This window comes from Neofelis nebulosa, chromosome 16 (assembly GCF_028018385.1).
Source record: "Neofelis nebulosa isolate mNeoNeb1 chromosome 16, mNeoNeb1.pri, whole genome shotgun sequence".
Lineage (NCBI taxonomy): Eukaryota > Metazoa > Chordata > Mammalia > Carnivora > Felidae > Neofelis > Neofelis nebulosa.
This window is the reverse complement of record NC_080797.1, coordinates 36,571,788-36,585,054: the sequence shown is the minus strand read 5'-3', so window position 1 is coordinate 36,585,054 and position 13,267 is coordinate 36,571,788. Positions and strand designations below refer to the sequence as shown.

Genomic DNA, 13,267 nt, shown 5'->3' with positions numbered 1-13,267 from the left:
CCCCCTGCTCCCTCCTCCTCTTTCCCCCGCCTCCATTTTGTTCGCGGACGCTGGGGACGGTGGGAGCAGATCCATTTCCGGGTTGGCAAAAGGGGCGGCGGCGGCGAGAGAGGGAGCTTGCTGGGGAGCTAGCCGGACGGGACGAAGCCGGAGCGGAGGTGGCGGAGGATTCGCTCCCGGGGCAGCTACAGCCCGGTCGAAAGGAGGCCGAGGAGGCTGGGTATGTCGCTGAGATGACCTGCGGACCTGAGTGGGAGGGAGGGCCGGGGTGGGGGGCATTGGGGCGGGGCTTGGAGAGGAGAGAGAGAGAGAGAGAGAGAGAGAGAGGGAGGAAGGGAGGGAGGGAGAGAGACAGAGAGGAGATTGGGGGAGGGGCCTGAGGGAGAGGGGGGTCCTGGGGGCGGAGTATGAGGGGTGAGTGGAACGCGGGGCTGGGGCGTGGGCAATCTAAGTAGGGAGGAGTGGTCGGGAATTGGTGTGGGACGAGCGCTGACTGAAAATGGGAAGGAAGGTTACTGAGAGACAGGAAATAAGGAATCCTGAAGGGTGGGTAAGGTAAGTAAGACGGCAGCTGGGAGTGAGGAACAAGTAACCGTGCGCCTAAAGGGAGATGGGGAGGGCGGACTTGTTGTGAACAGGTAATTAACAGGATGCTGAGTGAGGAGGCCACTGTGACATTTTAGGGATTGAGTTGAGTGACAACCAATGGTTTAGGATGATTCGGGAAACTGCTTACCCTAGAGGGTATCTTGAGAGCGTTGGTGGAAAAAGAATCAGAGTTGAGATAAAGGTATGAGAAGTACTGAGTTGCACATGGGAGCAACCTAGAGTTGAGGGTTCAGATTGGAGTGGTGTGAAGCAAGGGAAGATGGAAATCTTAAAGTGTTAGACGTGGGCAGCGTGTGGTGGTAAGTTACTGATCAGGAAGGAGAATTACTAAGAGAGAACGCACGGCTGAGGAGCTGGAAGAAGCTGGCCTGTACTGGAGTTTGTATTTTTAAAGGGATTTGAATAATCTGTTACTGCTTTGGGCTCCCCCAGGATCCACCTCCTTTTTCATGGTGCTGTTTTTACTCATTGTTTTCAGAATGATTTACGGAATATTTTGGTGGCTTTTGTCTCCTCCTACAAACCAAAAGAGAACTTTGGGGAATAAGGACTGTTGTAGCATACCTATGGATTTACTAAGTAACTTTGAGGCAAGTCATTAAACTGTCCTTTTTTTCCCCCCCCCTTTGAAAGACAGGTTTGGTTCTTCTCTGCTTCTGAAAGATTGTGTTAACTAAGTGGGACTTTTTTTTTAAAGTTTATTTATTTATTTTGAAGGGGAGGAGGGGCAGAGAGAGGGAGAGAGAATCCCAAGCAGGCTCCTCGCTGTCAGCACAGAGTCCAACACAGGGCTCGAAGTCACAAACTGTGAGATCATGACCTGAGCCAAAATCAAGGATCAGATGCTTAACCCATTGAGCCACCAGGTGCCCCTAAATGGGATCTTTAAAGTGGTTGCAAAGAAGTGATCTCTGACAACAAGATTGAGATATTGGTATTTAGAAGACCTGTTTTCTCAGTTTCTTCTCAGCCTTGCTGCGTTTGTTACGCCAGGGAATAGTTGGTTTTCCACGTTTGTTGTGCCAGGGAATATAGTTGGTTTTGATTTAATACATGTTCAGTTTTTAACTTTTTTCCGAGTCAACTTTTAGTAGCCCAGAATTTCATATTACTTGTTACATTGTATTGGCTACCATCAAGATGGAGATAGGGAAGTTAGAGCTTGGGTTGAATGAGGTTGGTTGATGAGGAATGTGAGAGAATGCAGTGTTTTATTTTACCCTTGACAAACACTGACTTTCCTCAATGAACTCTGAGAATTCGCTGAAAAATAGTACTTTATTTAGTTGAGCCTTTTGCTTTGGTCCAGGCAGTTTGGCCCCGTTGGTGGGGAGGAGTGTGCTTGTGGACGGTTTCAACTTCTTTATTGTTAATACTTTGAAATCTTGACTATTCCAATTTTTTCTTTGGGCATAATATTCTAAACACTTTGCTCATAGGTGAATTTATTTAATTTAGCTTAGAAGAAGTGTTCCTGAAAGTCTTGGCATTTCTGAGGTCTGACTTGGATTTGCTTAAGAGGGGGCAGTTTCCAAATCTACCTCATACTTGATATCTGTAGTGTTTACTTTAGTTGGTACTGATTAGTTATGTGATGTCAGCACAAAGGTGAAATGCAGGGCAAGGTGGAAGATGTTGATAACAGTGGAGTTTTCAGGTTTTATTAATTTTTTTTTTTAATGTTTATTTTTGACAGAGAGACAGAGCATGAGTGGGGGAGGGGCAGAGAGAGAGGGAGACAGAATCTGAAGCAGGCTTCAGGCTCTGAGTTGTCAGCACAGAGCCCGACGCGGGGCTCGAACTCACATGCGAGATCATGACCTGAGCCGAAGTCAGACGCTCAACTGACTGAGCCACCCAGGCGCCCCTATTAATGGTTTTTAAGAAAGCAAGAGAGAAGTCCTGTCCCTGTCGAAGAGACAATTTCTTGACCTCTTCTTAGATTGGGAGAGTAACCTAGTGTACTTGTGTCTGTTTTCCTATTGCTCTGAAATGATTCTGAAGGTCTTGGGCTTGTTCAGGCTGTTCTCAAGCAAACTATAGTCTTCTTACCCCAGCAAGAGCAGGAAGAGCTTCAGGCTATGAAGTATATAGTACATACTTATTTGGGGGTAAAAATCAGCTTAATATTTTGCCGTTATTTCAACCACAGGGTGTCTCTTTGGTTTGTTTTTCAGAGGGTATGGAAATAAGTTATGGGAGTTCAGAGCTCTGGGCAGGCTTTTGGTATAGCCTGCTCTTTAACATAATGATTTTCCATTCTTCCTATCCTGTCACATTTTTCCATTGCTCTACTCGAGCCAGTCCTAGGTAGAAAATGGCAAATAACACATTCTTTCCCTGTTCTTTTTAGTCTCTGGTTGATATGTTGTCTGTGTCACAGTTTGATACCATGAAAAATGACTGCTTTAAATGGAGAAGATGACAGTAGCTGAGCTGGGTTTTCTGGGCCAGAGAATGGACTCTGTCAGAGCAAAGAATAGTTGCAGAGACACAAACTGGGACCTTAAGCTGTGACTAACATTTTGGCAACATGCTTCCCTTTGCCAAATAACTTCTTTTCTTCTTGAGTGTGATTGTTGATCTCCTTCTCAAAGTAGGCTCTTGTTGCTACTGTGCTCCACACAACTCCCAAGCAGAAGTTGGCAGAGTTCTGGTTGACTGACTGTCTTTTGAGGGATATGTCCTGGATTAGAGTAGATGGGGTGTTCCTTGTCAAATTGAGGTTCATTGGCAGGTCCTGAGAGCTGCTCTGCAAGGAAATGGAGTCAGTATTCTTTACTGAATGTTCTTGCACTCCTTTATGCTTCTTCTAAATTCAAACCTGTTTCTTATTCACTTGCCGATTAAGTGCAGAATCATTGCCTCTGCCTAGCTTTCAAAGTCCAGAGCACTGAAGAGAAAGAGAGAATTTCCCACCTTTTTTTTTTTTTTTTTTTTTTTGCTCCACTCTCCCTTTCAAGCCTTTTAGCCTAGGGAACCACAGGCTAAATTCATGAGTACTTCTTGGTATTATTATAGACAGGTATTAAACAAAATTTTTATTTAATGTTTACCTTTTTTTGAGAGAGAGCATGAGTGGAGAGGGGCAGGGAGAGAGGGAGACACAGAGTCTGAAGCAGGCTCTAGGCTCCAAGCTGTCAGCACAGAGCCCAATGCGGGGCTCAAACTCAAAATCCGTGAGATCATGACTGGAGCCAGTCTGACACTTAACCGACTGAGCCACCCAGGCACCCTATAAAGGGGGATTTTAAAATGGTGAGTAGAACTTTATGGAGAAAAACAATGTTGGTAGGGAAATCAGGTGATTCGTTTGCTGGTGTCTGTGTCAGTCTTAGATCTCAAGATTTTGTCTTAATATGCAGAAAGAGCGTTTGGGGGCAAAGAAGTTTTCAAATGGGAGAGCCAGGAATTGGCTTCTTACTTGCCATGTAACATGGCAAAGTTATGACAATTTAGAATGGCTGTACTGAGTACTTCGTTCTACTTAGTAAATACTATTTTGTTTTTCAGGGGATAATTAGTTGAAGATAACTGTGGCTCTAATAGGTCTTGGGATGGATTATGAAGATCATTTCTTGCAGTCGATGGCAATGGCCCTTGTAACATTGGAGATAATCCCGAAAAAAAATCCTCTTTTTGGTGGCCCTGGATTCAGGTTCCTCTTGCCATTCTTAGTCCAGAGTATTCTGTACCTGATATGCAGGTTTGGGAAACTAACAGGTTCAGATCCAAAGGTTTTGACTCTGTTCCAGGGCTTTGATTGTGGTAACAAACAGGATTATTGGAGTTGTGTTTAATCTTGTCTCAGATATTTCTTTACTGAAGAATGTCTTAAAGTTTGGCACATCTGTTTATCTAAGGAATGTGTATAGATTTCCTTACCATTTTTAACTAGTTTTCAAAAAGTTCTTTAGTTTTGTGAACTTTGTGGATTCAGATTAAGCTCCATTTGGATTTTAAGGCTCCTCGGTGAGAATATTTTGTTTTTGGTCAGTATTTATGATATTTCTTCCGTACAAATGTATCGACCTACTTTCTAAGCTAAAAAAAATGCTGAATTCCCTTTTTTCTCTAATCCCTTTTTTCTGTCAGTAATCCCTTCTGACTGTGAAAACATTCTCCATGTATCTGGATCGGGACAATTAGTTGTAAAAAAGATGGAATTTTCTTCCAAAGTGGTACAATCTAGGAGCGCCTGGGTGGCTCAGTTGGTTAAGTGTCCAAGTTTGGCTCAAATCATGATCTCAGAGTTGTGGGTTCAAGCCTCACATTGGGCTCTGTGCTGACAGCTCAGAGCCTGGAACCTGCTTCTGTGTCTCCTGTTCTGCCCCTCCCCCACTCACACTCTGTCTCTCTCTCTAAAAAATAAATAAACATTAAAAAAAATAATAAAGTGGTACAATCTAGTATGGAGTAGGATGTCTGAGATTTGTGGATAAGTGAATTGTCTTTCTTTTCACCCCCCCCCCCCCCCCGCCCAGTGCTTAGCTTGTAAGCAGGATATTTGTCATCAAATCATTTAAACTTCATCACTGTCTTAGAAATGAGGATAGGACTGTCTTTTTTTTTTTTTTTTTAATTTTTTTTTTTCAACGTTTTTTATTTATTTTTGGGACAGAGAGAGACAGAGCATGAACGGGGGAGGGGCAGAGAGAGAGGGAGACACAGAATCGGAAACAGGCTCCAGGCTCCGAGCCGTCAGCCCAGAGCCTGACGCGGGGCTCGAACTCACGGACCGCGAGATCGTGACCTGGCTGAAGTCGGACGCTTAACCGACTGCGCCATCCAGGCGCCCCAGGATAGGACTGTCTTTAGCAAATTTTATTTATTTATAAGTTTTATTTCTATTTATTTTTCTTTAGTTCTTTAATTTTTTTAAGTAGGCTTCACACGCAGTGTGGATCCCAGTGCGGTCCTTGAACTCAGGAGGCTGAGATTAAGACCTGAGCTGAGATCAAGAGTTGGATACTTAACTGACTGAGCCACCCAGGCACCCCATTTTATTTTTTAGTAATCTCTATACCCGGCATGGGAGTTGAAATCACAACCTGAGATCAAGAGTTGCATGCTCCTCTATTTTTTTTTTTTATTTAAAAGTTTATTTATTTTGAGAGAAAGAGACAGCATGAGCAGGGGAGGGGCAGAGAGCAAGGGAGAGAGATCGTGTGGAGCCTGCTTGGAATTCTCTCTCTCTCTCTCTCTCTCTCTCTCTCTCTCTCTCTCTTCCTCTCTCCCCCTCCCTCCCTCCCTCCTTCCCTCTCCCTCTCTGCCCCTCCCCTGTGTGCACACACATACACTTTTTCTCTCTCAAAATAAACATTAAAAAAAATACATTTATATGGTTCAAAATTTAAAAGTTAAAAAAAGAGTGTACATTGAATAGTCTTTTATGCTTGTGTACTCGTGAGTCCAGTCTGTCTTCCCAGGGTCAACTGATGTTTTCAGTTTCTTAAGATCCTTTCCAGAGATAACATGTACATATAAAGCATATATATATTTCTTGCATTTTCTTTTAAACAAATGTAGCATGCTGTTAGTACTATTTGCATTTTTAAAAAACTTACTTTGGCAGTCATTCCATGAAAGCAATAGAGATTTGACACCTGCCGTGTATTGGTAGACATTTTAAATATTTCCGCCTTTATGCTATTACCAACTATGCCCTAGTGAGTAACCATAAGCATTTGGCCCTTTGTATATGTGACTATATCTGTAGGGTAAATTATAAGTAGAATTGCCAAAGCTGATGTGTTTTTAGCCCTGTTACTCATTTATTTGTCAAGAAGTTTTGAGCTCCTACTGTGTGACAGGCTCTGTGCTTTGCCAGTGAACAAAACTGACTGAGCCCTTGCAGTCATACAGTTATGGTCTGGTGGGGAAGACATCCATTAAACAATAATTAATTACTGTTTTGCTCTAAATACTGTGGAAGCAGCTAATGGGAAGCCTATCCCAGGTTGATTGGGAAACAGGGCAGTGAGGGAATGTCCCCAAGGAATTGACTTTTAAGGCTGACACCTAAGGGATGAGGGGCAGACCAAAGACTGTGCTAGGTGGACGGAATGGCATAGATGAAGATCCTGAGGAGGGGCCATGTTCTTTAACATGGCTATTTTGAAGAATTGAAGGCAGGAAGTTCCAGTGTGTCTGGAGCTTAGGAAATGAGAAGTAGAGAGGTAGGCAAGGCTTCAGGGAGTGTGAGGTCTCCAAAAAAACCAGATAAATGACAGTGAATTTTGAGCCCAGTCTTTATAGGAGAGATTTTTCTCAGTTCTTTTCACAGATATTAATTTACTAGTGTCGATGCTGAAATTGTCAATATTGTACAGAAATCTGATGCTTGTACAATGGAATATGTATTTTATAAGAACTTTTTTTTTTTAATTTTTAAATGTTTTTATTTATTTTTGAGACAGAGAGAGACAGAACATGAGTGGGGAAGGGGCAGAGAGAGAGGGAGACACAGAATCTGAAGCAGGCTCCAGGCTCTGAGCTGTCAGCACAGAGCCTGACGCGGGGCTCAAACTCACAGACTATGAGATCATGACCTGAGCTGAAGTCGGACGCTTAACCAACTGAGCCACCCAGGCGCCCCTATACGAAGTTTTTTAGATAAAGGAGATTCTTTTAGTCTTGAGTCATTTTATTTTATTTTATTTTATTTTATTTTATTTTATTTTATTTATTTATTTAATTTTTTTTTTTTTTTACATTTATTTATTTTTGAGAGACAGAGTCAGTGAGAGCACAAGTGGGGGAGGCGTAGAGAGAGAAGGAAACACAGAATCCAAAGCAGGCTCCAGACTCCGAGCAAGCATTCAGCACAGAGTCCGACGCGGGGCTCAAACCCACGAACTGCGAGATCATGACCTGAGTTGAAGTCGGTCACCTAACCAACTGAGCCACCCAGGTGCCCCGTTATTACTTATTTTTTTTAATGTTTGTTTATTTTTGAGAGAGAGACAGAGTGTGAGCTAGAGAGGGGCAGAGAGAGCCAGAGACACAGAATTGGAAGCAGGCTCCGGGCTCTGAGCTGTCAGCACAGAGCGTGATGCAGGGCTCCAACTCATGAACTGTGAGATCATGACCTGAGTCGAAGTCAGATGCTCAACGGACTGAGCCACCCATGCGCCTCAGTCTTGAGTCTTGATTTTTAGGTCCGGCAAATTAAACTTGCATGGCTGGATTAGGTCTTAAAATTTTAGGATCTTGGAAATTGGTTTGGAGGTTAGTAATAATTGGGGAACCATTCTGAGAATATGGGGGATGGTGAATTTGGCCATACCACCCTGAACACACCCAATCTTGTCAGATTATGGGGATGATGAGATGGGTGGTTTGCCAGACCTGCTGCTTAGGAACAGAAAACCTGTTTACTTCTAGAGAATATTGACTGTTTTTTGTAAGCCTCATAGGGCTAGAGGGTGAGCACAGATGTTCTCATTATGAACTGGTGAATATAATACTCTGTTTGTACCCGTCCGTCATCTAGGCCATATGTCTTAATACGACACATAACTCTTACTGGACGTGAAAATGAATCGGTAGCCCAAGGGCCATTATAACTCTGAATATATGAAAGCATTTTTATCTGCAAGTATATTGACTTTTGTTCAGACATCACAATACTCTTGCTTAAAGCCCAGATGGTCCTGTTTGATTTAGTACCTTTTTTGTGTAATTGGATCAGCTTGCCCTGTTGTCATAACTTAAAGTAGACTCTTGGTTTAGCAGCCCAGCAGTAGTGAGCAAGGAATGAAAATGTGCAAATTTTTCTAGCATTTCAGCATGAAGCGTCTGTATATCTGATGGCTTCGGGGCATTAGAGTGAGAGAAGAGACGCCTCAACAATGAAAGTCACAGCTTTGTTATTAGGTTATCTGTGGTGAGTCAGGGCCTAATATATTATCTTTGAAATGAGGCATGACACTTCTCTCCATGTGAAGTCTGAATCAACATTTTATGGAGCATCTGTTTAAGTTTTCTTTCAGGCCTTTTCTCATGGAGACTGTCCTCACTGGATTTCCCTTACTCCTACCTAACTCTTGTTTTTATAGGCTTTTTACTTGTATCTTTGGGATGTGTGGAATGAAGGCTGCTGGGACATGGAAGCTGAGGCCTAGTAACATGAGACACAGCTAGCCTAGCCTACAGTGAGAAGAGCCATTTTTTGTCATCTGTGGCTAGGTTACAGCCTAACCCGCTAATTAACAGTTTCCTAGAACTTGTAAAGATGTTTTGACCACAGATGTTGTGTGTTTCTAAAAAATTTTTTAATTAGTTGTGTTAAATTGAAAATAAGACCTAAAAAAGGAGCTAAGGTAATTGATTTTAAGATCTATCCCTTTGTTTTTATGCTTACCTTTGCAGTTAATTTTGGTCATGATTTCTTCTTGAGGCCTCGAGTTTCTTCACGTATTTGACCTGCGATAGAGTGAACTCTGGGATGGTGAACATTGTTAGGCCCAGGCTGTGGCGGAGATTGAGGTCACATTAGGCAGCCTGCTTTCATTAGAGTTGGATCTGAGATACAGGTTCTAGAATTAAGCATATAATGGCCTTCTAATTATTTGGTTGGTTTGGGACTTTCTGCTGTTTTTTTTAAAATTTTTTTTTTCAACGTTTTTTATTTATTTTTTGGGACAGAGAGAGAGAGACAGAGCATGAACGGGGGAGGGGCAGAGAGAGAGGGAGACACAGAATCGGAAACAGGCTCCAGGCTCCGAGCCATCAGCCCAGAGCCTGACGCGGGGCTCGAACTCACGGACCGCGAGATCGTGACCTGGCTGAAGTCGGACGCTTAACCGACTGTGCCACCCAGGCGCCCCTTTCTGCTGTTTTTAACGACATTGGCAACAGATCCAGTATGGACCTTATGGTTTGAAATTTTGGTCAGTCTGTGGTTTGATTTTGCTTATACAGTGTTAGGATTTTTTTGCCTTTTAGTAATTAAATGTTTGGATTTTTAAGTTGAAATAGTAAGAATACACAATTTAAATAGTCAAATAGTACTACAAGACTTATAATTAAAAGAACAGCTGCTCCATTTCTCCTTATTTGTCCTCATTTTTAGTACTTTCGGTGTTTTTTTTTTTCCTAATGCATATTATTTCCATATTTTTACATGGTATGCCTGTACTGTCATTTCTTGGTTTTTCTAGTCTCAGATATTATCTATTGAATTTCTATGAAAGATGATTTTGTATTCTTTTTTAAAAGATTTTTTAAATTTTTATCATAATTAAAAATTTTTTTTTAATATTTGTTTTAGAACGGGGAAAGGGGAGAGAGAGAAAGGGCAACAGAGGATCCGAAGTGGGCTCTGTGGTGATAGCAGAGAGCCCAATGCGGGCCCGAACCCATAAACCATGAGATCATGACCTGAGCAGAAGTTGGATTCCCAACCGACTGAGCCACCCAGGCACCCCTTTATATATTTTTTAAGTTTATTTACTTATTTTGAGAGAGAGAGAGAGAAAGAGCACATGAGCAGGAGAGGGGCAGAGAGAGAGGGAGAGAATCCTAAGCAGTCTCTGTGCTGTTAGCTCAGAGCCCAAGTGGGGCTCATCCTCTTGAACTGTTGAGATCATGATCTGAGCTAAAATCAAGAGTTGGTTGCTTAACTGACTGAGCCACCCAAGCACCCCAAGATTTTTTTTAATGTTTATTTGTGTGTGTGTGTGTGTGTGAGAGAGAGAGAGAGAGAGAGAGAGAGAGCGCACACGCGTGTATGTGTAGGGGAGGGGCAGAGAGGGAGGGAGACAAAGGATACAAAGCAGGCTCTGTGCTGTCAGTGCAGAGCCTGATGTGGGGCTTGAACTCGCAAATTGGGAGATCATGACCTGAGCTGAAATTGGACTCTTAACCCACTGAGCCACCCAGGTGCTCCAGATTTTTTAAAGTGAACTCTACATCCAACATGGGGCTCAAACTTACAACCCTGAGATCAAAAGTTACATGTTCTACCAACTGAGCCAGCCAGAAATCCCAGATTTTGCATTCTTATACTGTTATCTATCCTCAACTCTTTCTGCTACTTTCCTAATACAGTCCCATCACAGTTTTTATTAAACCAATATTTTATATGTTTTTATGTATCAGGGTTCAATCAGAGAAACAAACCATTCTTGATATTTCAAAGAGGATGTTAGATGCTTACACAACCATTAGAAGATCATGGGAACATAGGTCAGGGAAAGCCACTTTGCAGGGATTACAAACTGCTAACCATTAATAATCTTGGCTATCTTAAATACCAAAGCAGGCAGTTTGTAGAATATTGGAAACCTGCAAAACAACATGTCTATCATTTGTTGGAGGCCACACACCTGCTCATTGCTACTAGAAAAGCAATAATGACATATACCTTTCTTACATCTTCTAGGGCTTGAGTGAATGAGTCTGTGCTGATGGAATTAATTAATTTATTTATAACATGGGGCTCAAACTCCCTACCCTGAGATCAAGAGTCGCATGCTCTTCCAACTGAGCCATGGGTCCAGTTGACCCATATGTACTGTTGGAATTTAAACCACAACTCCATTGAAAGGGCATTCTGGGAAATGTAGTTCCCAGGTTTTCAGCCTCCCTTTCCATCTTCCATGAGCCCAGAAAGCGAATACAGGTAAATGTAACCTAAAGAAGAAAAATTAACATCCAGTATAATGACTGTGTGTACTATGCTTATACAGTATTTCCTTATAGATTTTCCCTTTAAATATAATAATTACCATTCTTTTCTTTCCTTTTTTCCTTCCTTCTGCTTGATTTATTGAGTATCAATCACTAGTTCATCCCTAAACTCTGAGGAAAGTACAAATCTCTTTTCAGTACAGTTACATTAGTGGAGCCTCGTTGAGAGGCTTTATGAAAAAGGGTTCATTGGAGGTGGTGCATTTTTTTTGAGACTTGCCTGTTTCTGCCTGCACATTGGTTGGAAGTTTGGATGTAAAATGTTGTTAGAGATGGTATTTGGAAACTTTAAGCCTTGTTTTGTGGTCTTATGACTTTCAGTGGTAGACTGTGAAGTTTGATGCTATTCTGATTCTGGATTTTTTGTATGGGATTTGTTTTTTCTCTGAAAGATTTTAGGATGTTGTCTTTACCCCAGGTATTCTGAAATACAGTGATACATGACTGTATACCTTGGTGTGACTATTTAAAAATTCATCATGATTGACATTCATTGGGCCTTTTCAGTCTGAAGCTTATTTGCATCTATTTTGGGAAATTTTCTTGTATTATATATTAAAAAAAAATTTTTTTTTTTAACGTTTATTTATCTTTGAGACAGAGAGAGACAGAGCATGAACAGGGGAGGGGCAGAGGGAGAGGGAGACACAGAATCCGAAACAGGCTCCAGGCTCTGAGCTGTCAGCCCAGAGCCCAACGTGGGGCTTGAACTCACGGACCGCGAGATCATGACCTGAGCCAAAGTCGGCCGACCAACCGACCAAGCCACCCAGGCGCCCCTTGTATTATATTTTTGATAATGTATTCTTTGGTAGTGATTTCTGTCCTTTCTCTTTCTGGGAACCCTTATTATCCAGATGGTGAAATTCCAACACTGGTCCTCTTAATTTTTTTTTCCTCATGAATTTGTCTGTTTTTCCTTCCTCATTCAGTTTTCAGATATTCTGAGTTTTTTCTTCCAACTCTTCTATGATATTTTTAATATTTGCTATTGGCACTTTAAACTTCCAGAAGCTCTTTTTGTTCCAGAACTTTATTATTATTATTTAACATTTGTTCTTTTTTTTTTTTTTTTTTTTAATTTTTGAGAGAGAGAGCATGAACTGGGGAGGGGCAGAGAGAGAGGGAGACACAGAATCGGAAGCAGGCTCCAGGCTCTGAGCCATCAGCCCAGAGCCCGACGCGGGGCTCGAACTCACGGACCGCGAGATCGTGACCTGAGCTGAAGTCTGACGCTCAACCGACTGAGCCACCCAGGCGCCCCCTAACATTTGTTCATTTTTGAGAGAGAGAGAGTGCAAGCAGAGGAGGGGCAGAGAGAGAGGGAGGCACAGAATCTGAAGCGTGCTCCAGGCTCTGACCTGTCAGCACAGAGCCTGTTGTGGGGCTCGAACCCACGAACCGTGAGATCATGACCTAAGCCGAACTGACTGACCCACCCAGGTGCCCCAGAACTTTATATGTAATTATTTTCACACATTGTCAGGAATTCTGTTTTGTTACTTTGATTCTTGTCTTTCCTGTAAGAGATTTTCTTCAAATGTCTGGTAATTTTTGGCTGTTTATTTTTAAGAATGAGGCACTAAAAAGCTCTCAGTGTGGAGCCCTGGCTCATCAAGTGGTAGGCATCACTGTAGGGTGAATTGGCAACTGGTCATTTTCCTTGGAGGGGACTCTTCCAATCTCCTGCGTAGAGAGGATGAGCCCAGCAGTAGGTGTTTTGGAACCAAATTGGGGAAGAGAGCTGAGGAACGGGGACAGGTCTCATTGCTGAGTGGAAGACTTTCACTTGAACTCCCTTTTTACAGTATGGCACTCCTGCTCTAAGCTGTAACTGCTCCCTTGGTTCAGAGGCTTTCTGCCTGGCAGCATGGGCAAGGGAAAGAGGGTACTTCTTTCTTTTTTTTTGAGAGAGAAGTCGCAAGTGAGTGAGGGGCAGAGAGAGAAGCAAGGCTCACCTGAA

General features: G+C 42.4%; 1 protein-coding gene across 2 annotated transcripts in view; it reads left to right on the top strand.

Annotated features, from left to right (window-relative positions):
• Positions 1–66: 66 nt before the first annotated feature.
• Positions 67–13,267, top strand: part of WIPF2 (WAS/WASL interacting protein family member 2) — a 51,486-nt gene continuing 38,285 nt past the window's right edge. Inside the window, exon 1 of one of the 2 annotated variants that reach the window (XM_058703747.1) lies at positions 67–220. The gene's annotated coding sequence lies outside the window, so the exon portion shown is untranslated. The remainder of the gene's footprint in view (positions 221–13,267) is intronic. The other variant, XM_058703748.1, reaches the window with a different exon arrangement.